At 42.3% G+C, this 19,533-nt stretch overlaps 1 long non-coding RNA gene across 1 annotated transcript in view; it reads right to left on the bottom strand.

Moving 5' to 3' along the window:
* Positions 1–1,487: 1,487 nt before the first annotated feature.
* LOC125752794 (uncharacterized) overlaps positions 1,488–19,533 on the bottom strand; it is a 39,421-nt gene continuing 21,375 nt past the window's right edge. Inside the window, exon 3 of the long non-coding RNA XR_007403117.1 lies at positions 1,488–1,709. This is a non-coding gene — a long non-coding RNA (uncharacterized LOC125752794). The remainder of the gene's footprint in view (positions 1,710–19,533) is intronic.

Genomic DNA, 19,533 nt, shown 5'->3' on the forward strand with positions numbered 1-19,533 from the left:
GAAGCTGATGAGTCGGGATCCCATCAGTTATTTGGGTATTTTGTTTGTGACTCCGTCGGGGAGCAACATGCGCCAGAAACCAGGATCTGGCCAAGGACCCATGCCCTCTCCAGAAATTTTGCTTTCTTTGCCAAAGGAACAGAATGATGACATTAAGCTTTACTTCCTCCTTTGTGTTGGCAGGTTGCTTCTCTGCCCCTTTACCAGCCTCTTCGCGGCCACCATCAGACACCTATTAACTCCTTATTCTCCACGTGCCATACCTTCCCCTCCTGAGCATCTCGCTTTAACCCCCGGGAGGGAAGCTGGTGGGAGTCACCTGTTTGGCAAACTGGAAATACACAGCAAAGCCACTGGAAATGGAAACACCCTTCCATCCCGCAACTGTACCACAGAGATTTTATTTGTGGCTATGATGAGAAAGAGTAAAAAATAAAATGGAGACAAGCCACACGTCTAACATTAAGAAATTGCGTATGTAAATAACGGGCCATGCACCACAGCACACGTGGTTCAAGGTGCTGTGGCAGAGAGGGGGCAACGGCCCAAAGGCCAAATCAGCCCACTCCTGCTGTTCCTGTCATTCAGCTTTGCAAACTCTGAATGGAGTGTCCCTGATGGAGAATGCCAGCCAACCGCCGCTGTAGAGGAATCACCACATTTGGGAAATTACATTTTCAGGGAAAATGTAGATAAGGAAGCAGTATATGTGGTGGGCTCCATGTGTGGAAGCAGGTGGGGCGGGTGTGTGAAGGGGCATTGCCATGTAATCCCTCACCTGCAGAGTTTCTCCTCAACCATCATAATGGCTATAAGTGTTACCATTCCTATTACGCTTCTCATGCTCACCTGTGGTTTCCGAACTTTCCGTAATTAACATATATTCTTTTTAATACAATTAGAAGTTATTATTTAAAAAAGACAAGAATCCCTTTTCCTCACACAAAGGTTACAGAGTTCTATCTTGTTTGGGGGCATTTCTCAGACACCTGAGGAAGATTTTGACATTAAAAGAGGCAGCTGTGTGCAATCACCTCTGGATTTCTTTCAATTGTCTGGTCACGTGGTTCTATGTAGGCATAGGACCGATTTTCTCAGCAACATATGAAAGTTACCCAAGTGTCCATAACACGTTAGGCAGTGAGATATATGAGTGGCCAGTTTTAAATATTCAGTAAGAAAGTTTTGTGAAAGTTTCATAACAACAAAGAAAAAATGAGTCAATTGAGCAAAAGGTTCTAGGGCTTCACGTGGACCAGACACGCGCAACCAAGCGAGAACACCTCCCAGAGGCCTCTGGTTTCCTTTCAGTCCCAGAAAGACCAGAGTAGTTGTCTAACTCCCTATATTAATCTGGGACTGTGTTGTTCCACCAAATTAAAAATGTTAAAGTATCAGGAATTAATTTCCGTGCTAATTTGGGAAAATATGATTAAGAGCACATTTAAGAAAGAATTAAATGTAACAAGAGAGTCTTTTGGCAATAGTACAGGCTAAAATCGCTAGAGACATCAAACCAAATCCTGCAAGTCTGATTTCAAATAGCTATGCAGGGGTGCCTGGGTGGCTCAGTGGGTTGAGTGTCCAAATCTTCATTTCGGCTCAGGTCATGATCTCAGGGTAGTGAGATGAAGCCCCCAGCCAGGCTCCAAGCTGGGTGTAGAGCCTGCTTAAGATTCTCTCTCTCCTTCTCCCTCTGGTCCTGCTCCCTGCCTCAAAAGACAAAAAACAAAAAACAAAAAGAAGCTATGTAAAAGGCTATTTAGTTTTATGTGCTTCCCATCATTATAGGGGAGGAAAAGGACCACCACACTGGAAAGTGCTGCATAGATGCTTGCCGAAGGAAGGAGCCATAACTCACCCAACACATTTAGCTTTGCTCTTCCCTAGATTACTCAGGAAGATGAGCTCAAGGACAACTCTTTCTTTCTTTCTTTCTTTCTTTCTTTCTTTCTTTCTTTCTTTCTTTTTTTTTTTTTTTTGGTAAAGATTTTACTCATTTATTCATGAGAGACACAGAGAGACAGGCAGAGACACAGGCAGAGGGAGAAGCAGGCTCCCTTCAGGAAGCCTAATGTAGACTCAATCCCGGGACTCCGTGATAATGCCCTGAGCCAAAGGCAGACGCTCAACCGCTGAGCCACCCAGGCGTCCCTCAAGGACAACCCTTATAGTAGAAAGCCAAAGCTTGATGAGCCCAATGCAAGGGCCTTACAGGAGCTCATTACAAGCTAGATCTTAAGCTAACGCTTCAAATGCCTGTGTATCAGATGTCTCACTGAGAGCTCCTACCCAAGTGCCTCCATGAAGGAAATCTTTGTTGAAAACTCCAAATGCATGAATATCATACGTATTGTTTGCTCTTTCTAGGTGGCCTCCTTTTCTGCCTCTGAAGTTTGAAATTGAATTAAATCTCAAGTGCAGAACCATTTTGGGGGAGCACAGACAAACACACATGAATTAAAACAAGGTACTCTGGGTCCGTGGGAAACTCCTCAGGCCAGACACACAACTTTCCATAGCAGCCATCGCTTAGCACTCAGTAAGAGATCTGAGAGCAGAGCAAGCTCACAATTTCATGACTATATCTGTCTCCCAATCCTCAGGCCCTTCCTCCTGTGCCTCTTGCATTCTCAAAAGTACACTCAACAGAGCATGGAGGGGATGTTCTTTCTCACCACCTGCTTTTAGACATCATGGAGCAGAACTCACAGAGACAAGAACACTTGGGTGAAACACTTGGAGAGATTAAAGCGTGGGTCCACACATCACTTTATTATGTTCTTTCACCAAAGTCTGGTAGTGTCGGGTTCTGAGCTTGACGCATCAAGTGTCTCATCTGTCGACAGCCTCTTCTATCAGCTCTCTTGCTCATCCATGGTCTCAAGCGGACTCAAGGTTTTCTCACACTCTTAACACACTCAGCACATTCTTATTGGAAAATATGTCCAGATCATCTTTGTTGCCAAAAAAAGAGAGTATGTGATGATGTTGTTTATTGCTCCTCATATACATGTATGTATATGTGTAAAATAGGATCAGATTTCTATATTGAGATTTATCAGCAAGGACTGATGACCTAAAGAGTTGTAATATTTCCTGAAGTGCCCTAACCCTATTAACACACAATTTCATTTTTAATGAAATTGTTAATAAAACCAACATTGTATCTTCTGGGATCCCTCTTGGATGTTGCCAGGAGGATGATCATGATGCTTCCTCACCTACACGCTTCTCAAACAGGGTCCTGTGGACCTGATAGGGTGAGACACAGCACAGCCAGGGAGAAGGCTGTACCCAGGGCTCTGATAGTCACCTGTAAGAGGAAGAGCAGAGCCCCAAGCCCTATATATGGAAGGTTCAGATCTCAGAGGACTCAGGGAGCTGGGGAAAAGGAATAATTACATCCAGGGGAGAACCACATCCTCAAAGGCCACCTTTAGGTGTTCAGCTCATTCTTATCCCTAGCAGCGTCATGCTGCTCACAGCCCAGCAGGCTTTGGGGAAGCATGCTTTGCTCATTAGAAAGAATATTGCTTTATAGGCATTGAAGTCATGACATTCAGTACATTGCACAGCACCAGTTAAATGAACTAAGGAATGTGATGTAACTTGAATGGTGCTGGCAAGACACACAAGAATTAAAGAAATGACGAGTGAATATCCATGTGGCTTTCCATTCCGGCTGAAGTAATTATAATCCTCCCACTGGGGAACCAAAGCTCTGACAAGTGCTGGCTTTACCACCTATTGACTTGTGACCTGAGCATGGTTCTTCTCATTCTTTTTTTTTTTTAAGATTTATTTATTTATTCATGAGAGACACAGAGAGAGAGAGAGAGGCAGAGACACAGGCAGAGGGAGAGGCAGGCTCCATGCAGGGAGCCCAATGTGGGACTCGATCCCCCCAGACTCCAGGACCACACCCTGGGTCAAAGGCTGGCGCTAAACCGCTGAGCCACCCAGGGATCCCCGGTTCTTCTCATTCTTAAATTGAGTTTCTTCATTTGCATCCAGAGATATACCCAGCTCCTGCTTAGTAGTTTTATTGTGAAGATGAGGTGAGAAAGAATAGAGATGTCAAATGTTTCCTACTGTACCAGGTATAGAGGAAGAAGGATACTTCCCTTTACTGTGACCAATTCTAACAACAATCCTGAAGGACATTAAGTTCATTTTATAGATTAGAAAACAAGTTTAGAAAGGTTATGCAATTTTCCCAAGGTAATACAGATGGTAAATGAGGACACCGGATTTCAGTCCAGTTCCTTCAAGAGCCAACACCCATGCTCCTAGTTCAGCACCTTGCTGACTTGCACATGCCTCCTGGGGATCTTGTGAAGATGCAGATTCTGACTCAGTAAAACTGAATCAGTCCAAGATTACATATGTTTAATAAGCAACGAGGAGATACTTATACTGCAAGCCTGTGGAGGATACTTTGAGAAGTGAGGTTCTAGAACATTCTGCGTCCTTATCAAGCCCTGAGGACTGAATGATATGAGCACACCTGAGAGAGGGATGGATAAACATCGACACTGAATTAAAAGAAGAGGAAGAAGAGGGGCGCCTGGAAGGCTCCATCAGTAAAGCGTTTGCCCTAAGCTCAGGTCATGATCTTAGGGTCCTGAGATCAAGCCCCAAGTAGGCTCTCTACTCAGCGAGGCGTCTGCTTCTCTCTTTGCCCCTCCTCCAGGGTTGCACATGTTCTCTCTCTCTCTCTCTCTCTCTCAAATAAATAAATAAAATCTTTAAAAAGAAAGAAGAGGAAAAAGGAAAAAAGAGAATGACTGAAGGAAATCAGGCTCTGAAAAAGGGGCAATAAGTCATCTGTCACACCTACACACCCGGGATCACATGTGTTCATTTAGCAGCATACATGCATCCAGCATTTTATATATGTGTCAGAAAACCAGGGCAGCCTGGTGGCTCAGCGGTTTAGTGCCACCTTCAGCCCAGGGCATGATCCTGGAGACCCAGGATCGAGTCCCACGTCAGGCTCTGTGCATGGAGCCTGCTTCTCCCTCTGCCTCTCTGTCTCTGCCTCTGTCTCTGTCTCTCTGTCTCTCTCTGTGTGTGTCTCTCATGAATGAATAACTAAAATCTTTAAAAATAAAAAAAATTTTAAAAATAAAATCTTAAAAAAAGAAAACCACACAGAATTATGAAAGTCTGCCTTAGTCTCAATGTTGTAAAAGATTTAAAAGTAGTTTTTTTTCTTTTGTCCTCATCTCTGATACCCAAACTTTCAGAACAGCTAGGTTTCTGGGTTATTAGGTCACTGGGCTAGAACGGGATGAGCAGCTGGCAGTTTAGGAGCTAAGTTATTCTCAGAGCTACAATCTCATGCACAGACTTTGTAGTCAGATGAACAGAGGTCCACATCCAGTTTCTTCTGGAACTTAGATTCCTCTTCTATGAAATAGAAATTCTGTTTTATTTCTCAAAACTTCCTGAAGATCAAAATGAGTTACTCTGCATGAAGCACTTAGAGTAAATCCTGGAATGAAATGAGCTCTCAACCCTCATGGGCTTTAATGTTACCACTGATGTGGACAGAGCAGTGATCTTTGAGCCTGGGCAGGGAAATGGAAACCATCCCTCACCTTTATCAAGGCTTGCCATGTGCCAGGTGCTAGCCCTCATTGGATTCTCCCCCACACCAGTAATATTTTCTATTATTCTTTCACTGATGATATTTTACAGATGAGGAAACTGAGGCACAGAAGGATAAGGCAGTTGCCCAAGTCACAGGGCTAGCAGGTAGTGAGACTAGTATTTGAACCAAATGATATGACTTCACGAGCCTTACTCTTGTTGTCCTCTACTCTCCAATTGTATTTTTTGGTGGTGGTGGTGGTTGTCACTGTGGTTACAGGTTAGAGGAAGTTCCCTGGGCTGCTAAAAATCTCAACAAAACAATTATTTTTAACTTACTGGTAGAGGTGATCAGAAAAGTTTATAGAGAGGTGATATTTATCACTACAGTCACCCTGATAACGCACAGAGGGACAGATCCATGCCCTGAGACCAGCCGTTAATGACATCCCTTTGTGTGGTATACTGATCTTGGCCCCGTCTCCGCTGCTGTCAGAACTGATTAAGCTAAACACGTTTTCAGTAATGCCGTTCAAAGACTTCTGTAATTGACTGTATGACGAGTTATACATAAGCAACTGAATTAGCAAATCTACCAACTCTCTCCAACAAAGAGCCTCGGAAGAAAATGAGCTAATTATGCATATGCTGTCCAGACAAGGAAGAGGGTGTGAAGCAAGATGTCTCTTCATTATAGAGAGAAGCAGCCCTTCCCTCAGAGGGCACAGAACTGAGAGCATACATAGAAAGGATCGAGGGATCCTGCAGCCAACCCCTTCTGTTCTGTTGAGGGAGGAGATGAACCGCCAACAGTCTTGCTTCCTGAAAATCAAAGAACACTTCCGTCTCTTGTCGCCCTGAACCAGGCATGGTAACTATGCATGCTGTGCACTCAAGGAATGTGGAAATAAACAGATGCAAATGGAAAATGGCAGCTGTCATTTAAGGAGTGGTTACTATGTACTAGTCATAGGTTGGGATCTTTCCCATTCTTCCTCATTTCTAATGCTCAGGAATACCCTGTAAGTGTATCACTCAGTTTCTCAGATGGGCACCAAAGTTCAGAGGTTGACTGAATGACCAATATCACAAGTCAATGAGAGCCCAAGTGACCCTGGGCTACAGCCACCAGGGTTCTTTCGCCTCCATGCTTCTCTCCCATGACAACCTCAGGATGTCTCCTGCTATATGGGTTAGGGGTGGGGCTGGTACTCCTGGATGAACTCCAGGGTCAGGGCAGGGGCAAGGCAGCAGGACATATGCCCAGAGGGATGCACAAAAACTACACTGCACAGAATAATGCATGTCCCTTCTAAAGACAGAAGTTTCAACTCTATTCCAGTCAAACAAGTCCAATCTGGATCCTCATGGATTTTGCTGGAGAGCCATCAGAGATCCCTGTGTTATTAAACCCTGCCAAATCCCCATGCTGATATGTTGATATGTTGGCATCTGCAAAAATGTGCTAAACACACTTCCCCCAGTTAGCTGAATTTTCCCTAGTTGTTCTCACGAGCGTTTCAGTTTTACCATGACAAAATGATTTCCATTTCAGTTACATATTGAGAGTCTGTGATTCTCATCCTTCCAATTCTTTTACCAAATCCCTAAAGACCAGCCTTTAAGAAAAGCACAATGGTTTCCATTTCTTTGTGTTACAGGGGTAAGATCTTCCCTCAACATAAAGATTAATCACATGCTGGGGTGGCCTGGGTGGCTCAGTCGGTGAGGCATCTGCCTCCTGGTTTGGGTCTTGATCTCAGGATCCTTGATCTCAGGATCCTCAAGCCCCATATCAAACTCCCTGCTCAGTGAGGAGTCTGCTTCTCCCTCTCCCTTTGTCCTCCCTTCTCCCCCATTTGTGCTCAAGCTGTCTCTCTCAAATAAATAAAATGTTTTAAAATAAAATTAATTTCATTAGTATTGTTATACTCCCATTGTTTGGTCTGTTAATGATACATCATATCACTGAAAGAGAACAGGGCAGGTGTACAACCCAATAGCTTCTTAGAATCCGGGAATTAAAAGGATAGTAAGGGGTGCCTGGCTGGCTCAGCCAGTGGAGCATGTGGCTCTTGATCTCTGGGTTATGGGTTTGAACCCCATGTTGGGAATAGAGATTACTTAAAAATATAAAAAATTTTTTTTTAAAGATAATCACTGGCTTAGCTTCTACCTAAAACTGTTGCATAGAATTAACAAAATGTGGCAGAATTTTAGAGATACACAGTCTCTTAGAGGCAACCTAGTCTAATCATCATATTTTTACAAGTGAGGACAAATTGAGACTTTAAAACAGAGAAATCAGTCTATAAATTCCTGGCCTACCATACTCCTGTGTATAACTTAGGACAAAATACTTAACCTATTTGTGCTTCAGTCTCCTTAATTGGCAGAAGGAGATAAACATGACCATTCCCAGGGCATTAATGAGTATTCAGGACCCCACTTCTGTTTTACTGATCCCTGTGCACCCAAAACCTAGCTCAGCACTTGGTATGTAGTGGTGATTAATACATACCTGTGGGAGCATCATGGATTTGAAAGCCTGGCTGATGGGCTGATCCATTGTGTGTGCTCAAAACTATTAGTTTCCCTTCTTGTAAATGAATCTTCTAAGGTCATAGAGTAAGTCATCAAATTGAGACCAGAGTCTGAAGCTGATTTGTGTGTCAGAGCTCCTTGCCTAAGAGTGAAGAATGGAGGGGGGAATGGGCTTGGGAATAGGTCAAGGGGCCCCACAGCTGGAAGAGATTATGCTTTCCTTTGCCTGGGGTAAACTTGAACTGTGACTTTCTGTTATTCTGAGATGAGAGAAATACCCAAGTCAAACTCTTCCCTGTCCCAACCTCCACCCATCACAGGAGGGATCCTGTGGGCAGAGCCGACCACCTCTGGCTAATTCATCCCAGGTGGCCAACCGCCATCAGTAATAGCATGCCTGTTCATAATCAAAACCCAGCTCATAAGCAAAGGTGAATAAGAAAAGGGGTGCTTATTGAGAAGCCCAAGAAAACATGTCTATTTTTGCACAATGCACTTCTCGATCTTGCAGTGACAAATGGTGCTGGACATTTTATACACATGTCCCTGCAGAGCCTGACTTTGGCCTTGATTCCACAGAGTCATTGGCCTGACTTCTGTGGCCTCGCTTGCTCTGGTTGGAGGCAGCCATACCAAACCATCTCCCACTTGCACCCCACCGTGAAACAAGCTCAGCAACTTCCTGTGCTCGGGGCCTGTAAGCTGTCAGCCCTCTGATTCTTTCAGTGGCTCCTTCCTCTGTGCTCCCACAAGACTGGCTTTGCTCCTAGACCCCGGCACCTATCTCCATCTGCATTAAATTAGATTTCTCTGAATGTGCTTTCACATCCCCCCAAGCTCTCCCCAAATCATGGCCACATGTGAGGAGGTTTTGTGGCCTGCCCAGTACCCTGGTCATGGGAGGGGCAGTACCGATGTTTATGCTGGATATATCTCTCTATCCCAAATCCCTCACCATGTCCATTTTTTCTAAAATCACAAGTGCTTGTCCGATCATAGAAAAATCTTTCCATGGGAGTGTCTGGCTGGCTCAGTCGGTAGTACATGTGACTCTTGATCTCAAGTTGTAAGTTTGAGCTCCACATTGGGTGTAGAGATTACTTAAAAAGTAAAATTTTTTAAAAAGTTTAGGAAAAAAATCTAACTATGAACACCTTTCTTAAAGTTTTCTCCTTCACCTTTCTACCTTCACACACATACCAACCCTCTGTATGTTCTTCAATCTTAATCCTCCTATCCAGCTAGTCTGGAGCTATGAGAGAACCAAAATATTCAGTAGTGTAAGACTGAACTGAAGTTTTGTCTTCTCTGGATAGGTTGACCAAACAATAAATAGATCATCAAAACACAGACATTTTTGTGAGTGAAAGGGAGCACTGTAACATTAATACGGCAACAGGAACAAGCTGTACGTTACCTTCTTAGAAAACCAGAATGCAGAGTCAGACAAACTCTAGTATTGGGTGCATCTGGGGTATGTTTTCCAGAAATATGTAAGTGGAAGACCCTGGGAAATGAGAGTTTCAGTGAACATGCCAGATCAAAAGGCTGTGCCTCCAAAGTTGAGTGAGAGGTGTAGACCATGCACAGTGTCCTCTAACTGCACCCTTGCTCCTGTATCCGATGCCAGGGCATAAAAGTAGAACCTCTACATAATAAAACCCCAGTAGGAAAGCAAGAGTGTGGAAAGGCTTATCTTGTGCTCATGTGGAAGATCAAGGACGTCCACCCTAAGGAGATGGAGGGCATGTACTGGAGCCAAAAACAAGCCATTTAAAAAGCAAGAGCCTGGACTCATTCCACATTTCAAATGGGAGATGATTGGGAGTGAGATGGAACCTCCCCCTCTACTTGCTCAGTGGAGAGCTGGGCTCCTACGAAGCCTTCTGGAAACTCCTTCACATTGAAGGAAACATGGCTTTCTACACTTGTGCAGGTGGTGGCCCTGGAGGAAATTTCCACTCCATCACCCTATGGCGCCCGATTTGTATTCTCAGGTTGCTGGTCCTGAGGAAACATCAGTTATCCACCCATTATGAGTCCATACTGATAGAAATAAACAAATTAATATTAAATAGGTGAGGGGCACCCTGCGGATTCTGTTATCACAAATGTAGAAGAAATGATGAAATGAGAGAAGCACCATGAGGCAACCACCATAGCAATAACTGATTCTGGAAAGAATCACTGGTGGATGCTTAGTAGAGAAGATTTGATGAGAAACAATCTCACCACAATGTAGTAATATAGTATGTATTGGTGATATAATGGTAATAATAGAGTAATGCCATATATGTTAACAATGTAATAGTAATAGAGTATGTTAGTAATGTAGTAATAGAGTGTACGTTAGTAAGATAGTAATATATGATGTTAATGTAGCAATATAGTATGTATTACTAATAGAGTAATAGTAATAGAATAACTTCATATGTTAGTAATGTAGTAATAGTAATAGAGCATATATTAGTAAGATAGTAATACATGATGCTAACCTAGTGTAGTACCTCACCACCATATGGTAGTATTTTATAAGAAAAATAATAGGAACTTTGCAGTGAGAATTCTGGAATACGTCATCCTAACCAAGAGATCACAATTGAAGTCACCAGGACTGAGACAGTAATCATGTCATGCTCCTGATTGACTTATCTCTACTAGCATGGACTTCTCAACTGTCCCATTATTCAGTGGGTATGTAAGCTGGCACTGTCATTGCTGGTTGACTTTTTGGTACTCAAATTGTGCCAGATGTGGCAGTGGCATCCCCTTTGAGCTAGTCCCTATGCCTTTGGACATGTGTCCTTATTCTCTGAGCCTTGCCTCACTTCCCAACACAATAATTTTTGAAAGATGGTGGGCACATCCTCATTTGATCTCACACAGTGTTGAAGTAGAGTTGAATACAGGCTAAATAATAGTGAAAGTGAATATAAGGGAAGGGAGAAGAAATGTGTGGGAAATATCAGAAAGGGGGACAGAACATAAAGACTCCTAACTCTGGGAAATGAACTAGGGGTGGTGGAAGGGGAGGAGGGTGGGGGGTGGGGGTGAGTGGGTGACGGGCACTGAGGGGGGACACTTGACAGGATGAGCACTGGGTGTTATTCTGTATGTTGGTAAATTGAACACCAATAAAAAATTATTTTATTAAAAAAAAGAATACAGGCTAATTAGATTTGTTTCAACTTTACCCATGAGAAGAGATTTCAAATTCTAGAAATCAGTGTGTGCCTGGGATCTCAGAGTTTATCTAATTCAACCTTTTTCATTCCCAGAGTAGGGACCAGAGGCTCAAGGCAGAAACTACTTGTCCAACAAACCCATTTTATAGAAACCCTTCAGGATGAACCAGAAGAGCAATGCTTCAGAGAGACTCCAATGTAAGTGAAAACAGTATGAAGTCCAAGCATGTTCTCTGGGAGAGTCTGCAGCGTTTGGCTCCTGTGTCTGACCAGGATAGCCCAATAAACCATTTTTATTACAACATGCATAACAGATTTGCCAGCCATCCCCACATTTACAGATGGCCATTAATTTTTTTTCCCTAACATAATGCATTCCACTCACAAAAAAAAAAAAAAATCCCTACTCGTCATAAATTGTGAGTGCAGAGAGGCAGCATTACAGTTAAACACTGAGAAATAAATGCTCCTCATTATTCCCTCATTTATTATTTCTTGCAGGATTTGAATATATCTTAAAGAATATCTTTGAAAAAAGCCATTAGGTCCATTACAAGGCTTCAAAACCTCTCTGGGTACTTTAACCTATGCAAAACTAAAGAGGTACTAAAAAGTAGTCTTACAATGGAAGTTGAGGGATTGAAATACCCAATTACTGATTTTGCTGTTGTTTTGTTATTACAGGAGGACTCTCCAGCCATCCAGGAAGAAAGTTACTAAGGATCTTCCCCATTTCCAGAATTTTCATATTAAAAATGATTGTATTTTAGGGAGTTCTTCAAGAAAGCTATTCAATTGAGCATGCAGTAGGAAATGATCAATATGTAGAAAAAATGTTTTCCAAACTGACTTTTATATCAATAGATATTACTTAGGGAAAAAGAAAGTTTCTTAGTCAAATAAGTTATCTTTGCTTATCTTTTTTTTATTTTTTTATTTTTTTATTTTTTACTTTGCTAGTTCCTATGATAAAGCTAGTGTTATTGTGTTCTTCTATGAGGACACCTTTGGAAAATACTGACTTAGAGATCTGATATCTAAAAAGAAGAGGAGATCTGTGGACTCCATTTTGCAGGGATAGAAAAATAAAATAGGAAAAGAGCTTCCAGCATTTTCTGGCAGGCTTTGGTGAGCAGCAAGCATCACTGGCAAAAATGAACAGAATGTTAGAGTTTCTGTTCATCCAGTAGACCAATTCAATATATATACTGAATGCCTGCTAGGTACCAGGGATGCAAGAAAAGCAGAAAAGACACTGTATCTTATTAGGATAGAGACAATTTAACAAGTCGTAAAAGTCAATGATGCCATGACTGTGATCTGGAAAGAAAAGCAGAGAGTGGACCCAGTCCTCCAAAGAAAGGAGAGCGGGGTGGGGGTGGGGGGGGGTGGGGGGGGGAGGTGTTTCCCTGAGCCTGAGTCATGGAAAAACCTTGCTAGTTTCCTGCATGTTTTACTGTCATTCAACTAAAAAGAAGAAAAGAAGTGTTGAAGTGTATGTGCCCAAGATTCTTTATAAATGGTAGGTCTGATGTTCAATTCCTGGAGGTCTGGGCCCAGTGCAGATTCTTTCTACTGTATCTCCACAGGGAGCCAAGATACTTATTATTCTTAATTCTTACAAAACCACTTACTAAGCATCTTTCATGCACAAGACCAGAGAACAGAAGGAAAAGGAGAAGACACGGGACAAACTATATCTTTCAGATACAGTTTATATTCCCATTAGGGAAACTGAGACATGTAATTTCACTTAGAAACAGATCAATGGAGGTAGAAACTGGTGTGGGATATTCAAAGGATAGAGAGAAAAATTCTAGCTTAGAAATTAGAGAAGTTTCCATAAGGATGGCAGCTTGTGAACCAGAGTCTAAGACCTTGAGAAGTGACCAGACTCTAGATGCATGAAGAAGACAAAGTGACAGTAAGATACTCATGGTCCAGATGGGTACAATGCAAGGTGCATGTGGGGAGCTGTGTGACAGGAAGCTAGGAAGGTCAATGGCACCTGATGCTGGGGGTCCCCAGAAGAGTCGACCCACTGCTCAGCCATCAGAGCTAGAATAATGGCCCAGGCCTAGGCCCAGCTGGAACTATCTTCCTTGGATGCCAAAACACATGGTTGGTCAAGAGCACCCCACTGGGCAAAGAATTGGAATAACATTACAGCAGGCAACTGGAATTCCTAATTGTAACCCAAGTATATTTTAAGACATTTTCACAGTGAGTGCTTTGTCAGGAGTTGCTCAAAAGGGATTATATGAAGTAGATGAAGCAGAAAATCACCCAAACCAAATCAGTAGGAGAACAGAACAGATTTTAATGGATTTGACTAAAGGAGAAAGACTAAGTGATAACAGATCTGTTCTAAATATATATAAACACTAAATTATTACTATTAGAAATACAGATTTCATTATATTTGGTCCATTTTTAATGTCAGCAAACATCTTTTAATATCTATAAGATGCCGAGAGGTGTCATATAAGATGGTGAGGACACAGAAAGGCATAACACAAAATCCTTGATTTAACTGGCTTACAGTTGAGTGGGGGGGGGGGCATTAATAACTTTAAAAAGACCAATTTAAAATAGTAAGCCAGATGGGATAGGGAATACAGGAAGAGTGCACACTCACCGGAACTTTTCTCTCTGCCCTCACACGCCTCTGAGCCCTGGGACTGCCTTTCCAGTGCCTAGCCAACATATAAAATATACAACGCAGTAATCGGATCTTCTTTCTCCTCTCTAAGAAGGAACACATGAGCTTCAGTGGCATCTGGAACCAGCTTTACAGAAAGAGCATTCGGAAATAAAATTCCTAAGATCTGTTAAACAAGGATAATGAGGTAGCAGTGATAAAACTCTGAATATAAAGAGTATCCATACATTTCTAGGAAGGGGAAACTACGCCACCAAATGAGAGAAACATTTCAATCCCTTTAATAATGGATGGAGAGAGTGAGAGCTCACATATATGAAGGCTCCTATGAGCTAGGAGTGTATAATGCTGATCAGGGGAGCAGTGTCCCAAGGTCAAACACCTAGAAAGTGGCCCAGCCAAGGTTTTCACCCAGGCTAGCCTAACCCAGAGTTCATGCTCCTCCTGCTATGTAGACCATTTATCATACGACAACATGATAGTCTACTTATTGGTCTCCCCATTACATCGTGTTTCATATCCCATTAACCCAAGTCTCTGGTACATAGTAGATAGATGTTCAATACAGTTTTGTTAAATGATTGAAAGACTGAGTCCAAGATTGGTTACTGGACTATTCCATCTGCATTTGCTGTAATCTGTTTAAAACCTTCATCCCCCACATTCTTAGCAGGAAGACAAATCTTTGACCTTCCTAGCACTCTGCTTAGCATTTTCTAGCAGGAGAATCTCCCTGAATGCTAATTACCATTTCTTTTTACTTTTCTTTTCTACTCCATTCCAAGCAGATAGCCAGCCTTTGTATCCCTTTGCCTCAAATTATCCTGGGGCAAAGGAAAGAGGAAGAGATCTCTTGAGACAGAGATCTCTCTCGAAAGAGAGAGACAATAATTCCCAGATCCCAGAAAGGGTACAGACATGGGATCCTGTGAGTTAGAGGTCCTCATGGCTGGCTTTGCCTTCAGAACTCAAAGAAGGGATGAGGCTTCTATCCAGTGATGGGATGGATGGTGCAACTAAGAAGGTAGCTATAGCCATTTCCCAGACCACCAGCAATAGACAGAGCTACAGAGCCACAGAGTCAAACTACCCAGTTGCAAGGAGATGGGATAGCCAAGATGTCAACATTGACCACAACAGATCACAGATTAGAGGGCCTTCCAACAATTGATGTATACCATGCTCTTGTGCAATGCAAAGAAAATGGAAGAACCCAAATCATCTTTAAAATTCAATATAGCAGTATTAAGGCTTAGAGTTTGAATGAAATTTATTCAAAGTAAATATTTTAATTGATCACTTTAAATTTGAAAGCTTTGGCATCACCATACTTACACTTATTTTTTTTTTATTTATTTATGATAGTCACAGAGAGAGAGAGAGAGAGAGAGAGAGAGGCAGAGACACAGGCAGAGGGAGAAGCAGGCTCCATGCACTGGAAGCCTGACGTGGGATTCGATCCCGGGTCTCCAGGATCGCGCCCTGGGCCAAAGGCAGGCGCTAAACCGCTGTGCCACCCAGGGATCCCCATACTTACACTTATTGAAGGGATTATACATGGTTTCTCAGAAAGAGAAACTTCCATTTGGGGCTAAAAGCGTAGGGGAATAGGCAAGAGGTACAGTGTTGCCTCAGAAGCATTGCCCATCCATGAGTTCCACAGTGGTAAGGAGGGCTCTTGGGCAGTTCCCTCACCCTAAGAACTAAGAAAATGGTGCTCAGTGCCGTCAGACAAGTCAAAGCAGGCCACGGGATCCAGGTCACAGCAAAGATTCAGTTGCTATAGACTTGTGAGAGCTTCTAGCCTCAGGAATCAGGGCCTCTTGGACAGAAATATCTTAGTGATGCCTGGTAAGTGGTCTAGAGGGGCCTTCAAAAATGATTTGCTTTGTATAGACTCAAGATCTTTGTAGTATTGGAAGCTCAGTTATATTATCAGCCAATGATGTCTGTTCCCTGTCCGCCTCATCTTATCATCATGACGATCAGTCTGATTAAACCAGATATAAAGAAAATACCATCACAGAGCATTTCTTCCATAGCCTATCTGATGAATTAAGACTTACGGGCAGCCCGGTTGGCTCAGTGGTTTAGCACCGCCTTCAGCCCAGGGCCTGATCCTGGAGACCTGGGATCAAGTCCCACATCGGGCTCCCTGCATGGAGCCTGCTTCTTCCTCTGCCCCATCCTGCATTTCTCTCTCTCTCTCTCTCTCTCTCCATGTCTCTCACAAGTAAATAAATAAAATCTTAAAAAAAAAAAACAAGATTTACCCCACTGCAATTAAATAAGAATTCCAACTTTCAATGTAGGTTCATGACTGCAATAGCTGGTTTGCTATGCCTGTGGCAAATAGTTATGAGGCGCTTTACAGTTTACAAAGGAATTTGAAGCCCTTAGAGGAAGAGAAGGTGTTCTGAGATTTCACAAGGGTGAGTTAAAATTTGTGATTGATGCTCTGAGGAAGAGAGACTTGGACCACACTGTAAAATAAAAAAATATATATATTATTATTATAATAATAAGTCAAGATATTTTTTGTTATTCCTAAATTCTTAAGTGGATTATCCCAGATGTGTCACAGTGATTTCTTTGAATAAAGGAAATATTTCTTTTAAAAGGGAGGATTTACCTCAGACCTCAGAAAATATATTCCTTAACCCCAGGAGTCCATATGTTGCCTTTAAATTCATGGTTGTATGAAACCAAGCCCTATTACAGGCAAGTGTCTCCCCGTGAGAAATTACCATCACAAGAAGGAACTTTTATCTTTTTTACTTGCAAAACTTTCATTAGAGTTATCACTAAAATGAAAAGATATACATTTTAACTCCCATGAAAGCTGGTGTTTCTCAAGTGTGCATCTACAGGTTCCAGAAGGTCAAAACTCCTTAATTTGAGAATCCCTGTTCAAAAGTGTGGGTGCCAACTCATAGTGCCCACAAGAGCAACACAGGTAGAGACTCTAAAAATCAGAGCCCCTAGAGTTATAGGGATAACCCTCGTGGGCCCCAGGAGGGGCCGCAGAAACAGGATGACCCAGGCAGTTCATACCCTTGGTGGGTGTGACTTCCTGACCCTAGTCCTCCATCACCCATGCCTGCCAAGATGTCTGCTAACAACTAGGAAGAGAGAGAGGGAGGACAGGGAGGGAGGAAGAGTTTGGCATCACCAGTAAATCAGTGATACATAAAAGTGTGTGGGAGTGGGTAAATCACTTAGCTACAAAAATTGAGTTACTAAGAGGACCCAGAATCACAAGGAACAGGTCAAAAGACATGTGGGGAGCACTGCTTCATGGAAGAAGCATGTTGGGCAAAAGATTTTATTTCTAGAATTCCCCTCTCTTTGTAAGATAAGTAGGTGGATGTGATATCTGTGAAGATGCATTTAACCTGTATCTCTACAATAACTCATATCTGGTTATTGTTCCATAGTTTAAAAAGAAGCAATTTTACATTTATTCTTTTTTCATCCTCATGACAACTGGTGATTATAATCTGTTTTTAATAAAGAAGGCAAGCTTCAAGAAGTTAAATCCCAAAGCTAAGAAGTGATGGGCTGTGTGATATCTGAAGTCTCTGGCACCATAGCTTACCCATTTCCTTTGCAGAGCAGGGTCTAGGGCTCTAAGGCTGTGTAGGACCTGGGCCTTGTGAAGTGGGAATGGAGGGGAACAGAGCCTTGAATCTCTTGACCCTATCCTGTAAATCTGCCTGGTTTCCTGGTTCTTGTTGCCATTCTGGTCTGGACCATCCTGCCTGTTGCCCCAAGTATCTTTAGGCCAAAGGATTTATTCCAAACAAGGTGGATAGCTCAGATGCCTTTTCATACCTCTATCTATTCATTCAGTACCCCGCCACCTCCTCCCCATTCTAATCTCTGTCTACTGTTACCTAGTTCCCCAGGTTGCTAGCCTTGACCGAGCCAGCTGCAGAAATGTGAGCACAGTGCAGCAGAATGGGGATCCTATTTCAGAGATAGCCAGCTCATTTCTCCACAGCGAGATTTCATTAGGATAGGGAAGAGTCTGCCTGCAAGTGATGCTGCTCACATGGAACCATCTCTCAATACCCCACAGCTGGTGATTATATAAACCTATTGAGGGGTAAGCTTCTGATCACATGAATATAGATTAGAGTAACAGGTACAGCAAAATCTGAGTCCTATCTAAACTGCATGTAAAATCCCATTGGAGTAATCGTTATTAAGGATTCTTATTTTCAACATATTTTTTAGAGTACATTAAACCAAATCAGACTTGCAATGCTATAACAAACATAGATTTCTAAGAATTTAGTTCCTACAACTTTGAACTTAAAAAAAAGAAAGGGAAAAAAAAAAAAGATTTGATGAGCCCAGAGTGGACACATATTTACTCCAACTAAAGCCACAGTGAGGGATCCCTGGGTGGCGCAGCGGTTTGGCGCCTGCCTTTGGCCCAGGGCGTGATCCTGGAGACCCGGGATCGAATCCCACGTCGGGCTCCCGGCATGGAGCCTGCTTCTCCCTCTGCCTGTGTCTCTGCCCCTCTCTCTCTCTCTCTCTGTGTGACTATCATAAATAAATAAAAATTAAAAAAAAAAAGCCACAGTGAGGTGACAAAATCTGTTTTTTGTTTAAACTAATGTCCTACAAAATAACAGTAATAAACATCCAAGCACTGGGTGCAATGTTTAATAATTCCCTGAGAATCTTCTCCCCAACATGCTGGCAAGAAATATATATACTCTTTTGAAGAAGCTGGAAATGCATTCAACTCTCTGTGCTATTAAGTCATTGCTTAATGAGGAGTGCAACTATTATACACCTTGCATCTCTACCATTTCAGCCCCCTAGAAACCACAGTCACAAAAAAATCTCACAGTACGACTCTAGAGTGACAGGAACAACCACAAGGAATAGCAACGTCTCTAATTCTGGTGCCAAAATCTCATGGCTAGGGAGAGTGGCCTTACAATATACACAATCACTGTCCCTTGACAGAAGTGGTCCAGTTCCTTTTCAACTCTGCATATGAGGGTAAGGAAAACAGTTGGGAAAGGCATGAACAGTGAAGGCTCTGTTCCACAGCATATTGTTTCTGACATGACCTTTTCAGAGAAAAATCATTATGTTATGTATTCCACACATCACGTGTTTCATCATCCTATGATTATAAAGCATGGCAGTAACCCTTTCTTCATCCTGAAATGATCATGACCTGACCAACTGTTGGAAATGTTCCAGGGAAATGCAAATTTTAAATATCCCCATGTAACCACTAGAATGACTGAAATTAACTTTATAAAAAGAAAGTAGAAGTTGAAAATGCCATGAAATTGTAAGGGTGTAGAGCAACTGGGATTTTTTTACACTGCTGATAGGATTGCAAAACGGTAGAACCACTTTGGAAAATAGTTCGACAATTTCATATAAAATTTCATAAATACTTCCTTTATGATCTAACAACCCGAAGAAAAATAAAAACACATCCACACAGGACTTATATATGAATAATCATACCAGCTTTATTCATATTACAAAAAATTAGAAATAACTCAT

This window comes from Canis lupus, chromosome 17, assembly GCF_003254725.2.
Source record: "Canis lupus dingo isolate Sandy chromosome 17, ASM325472v2, whole genome shotgun sequence".
Classification (NCBI taxonomy): domain Eukaryota; kingdom Metazoa; phylum Chordata; class Mammalia; order Carnivora; family Canidae; genus Canis; species Canis lupus.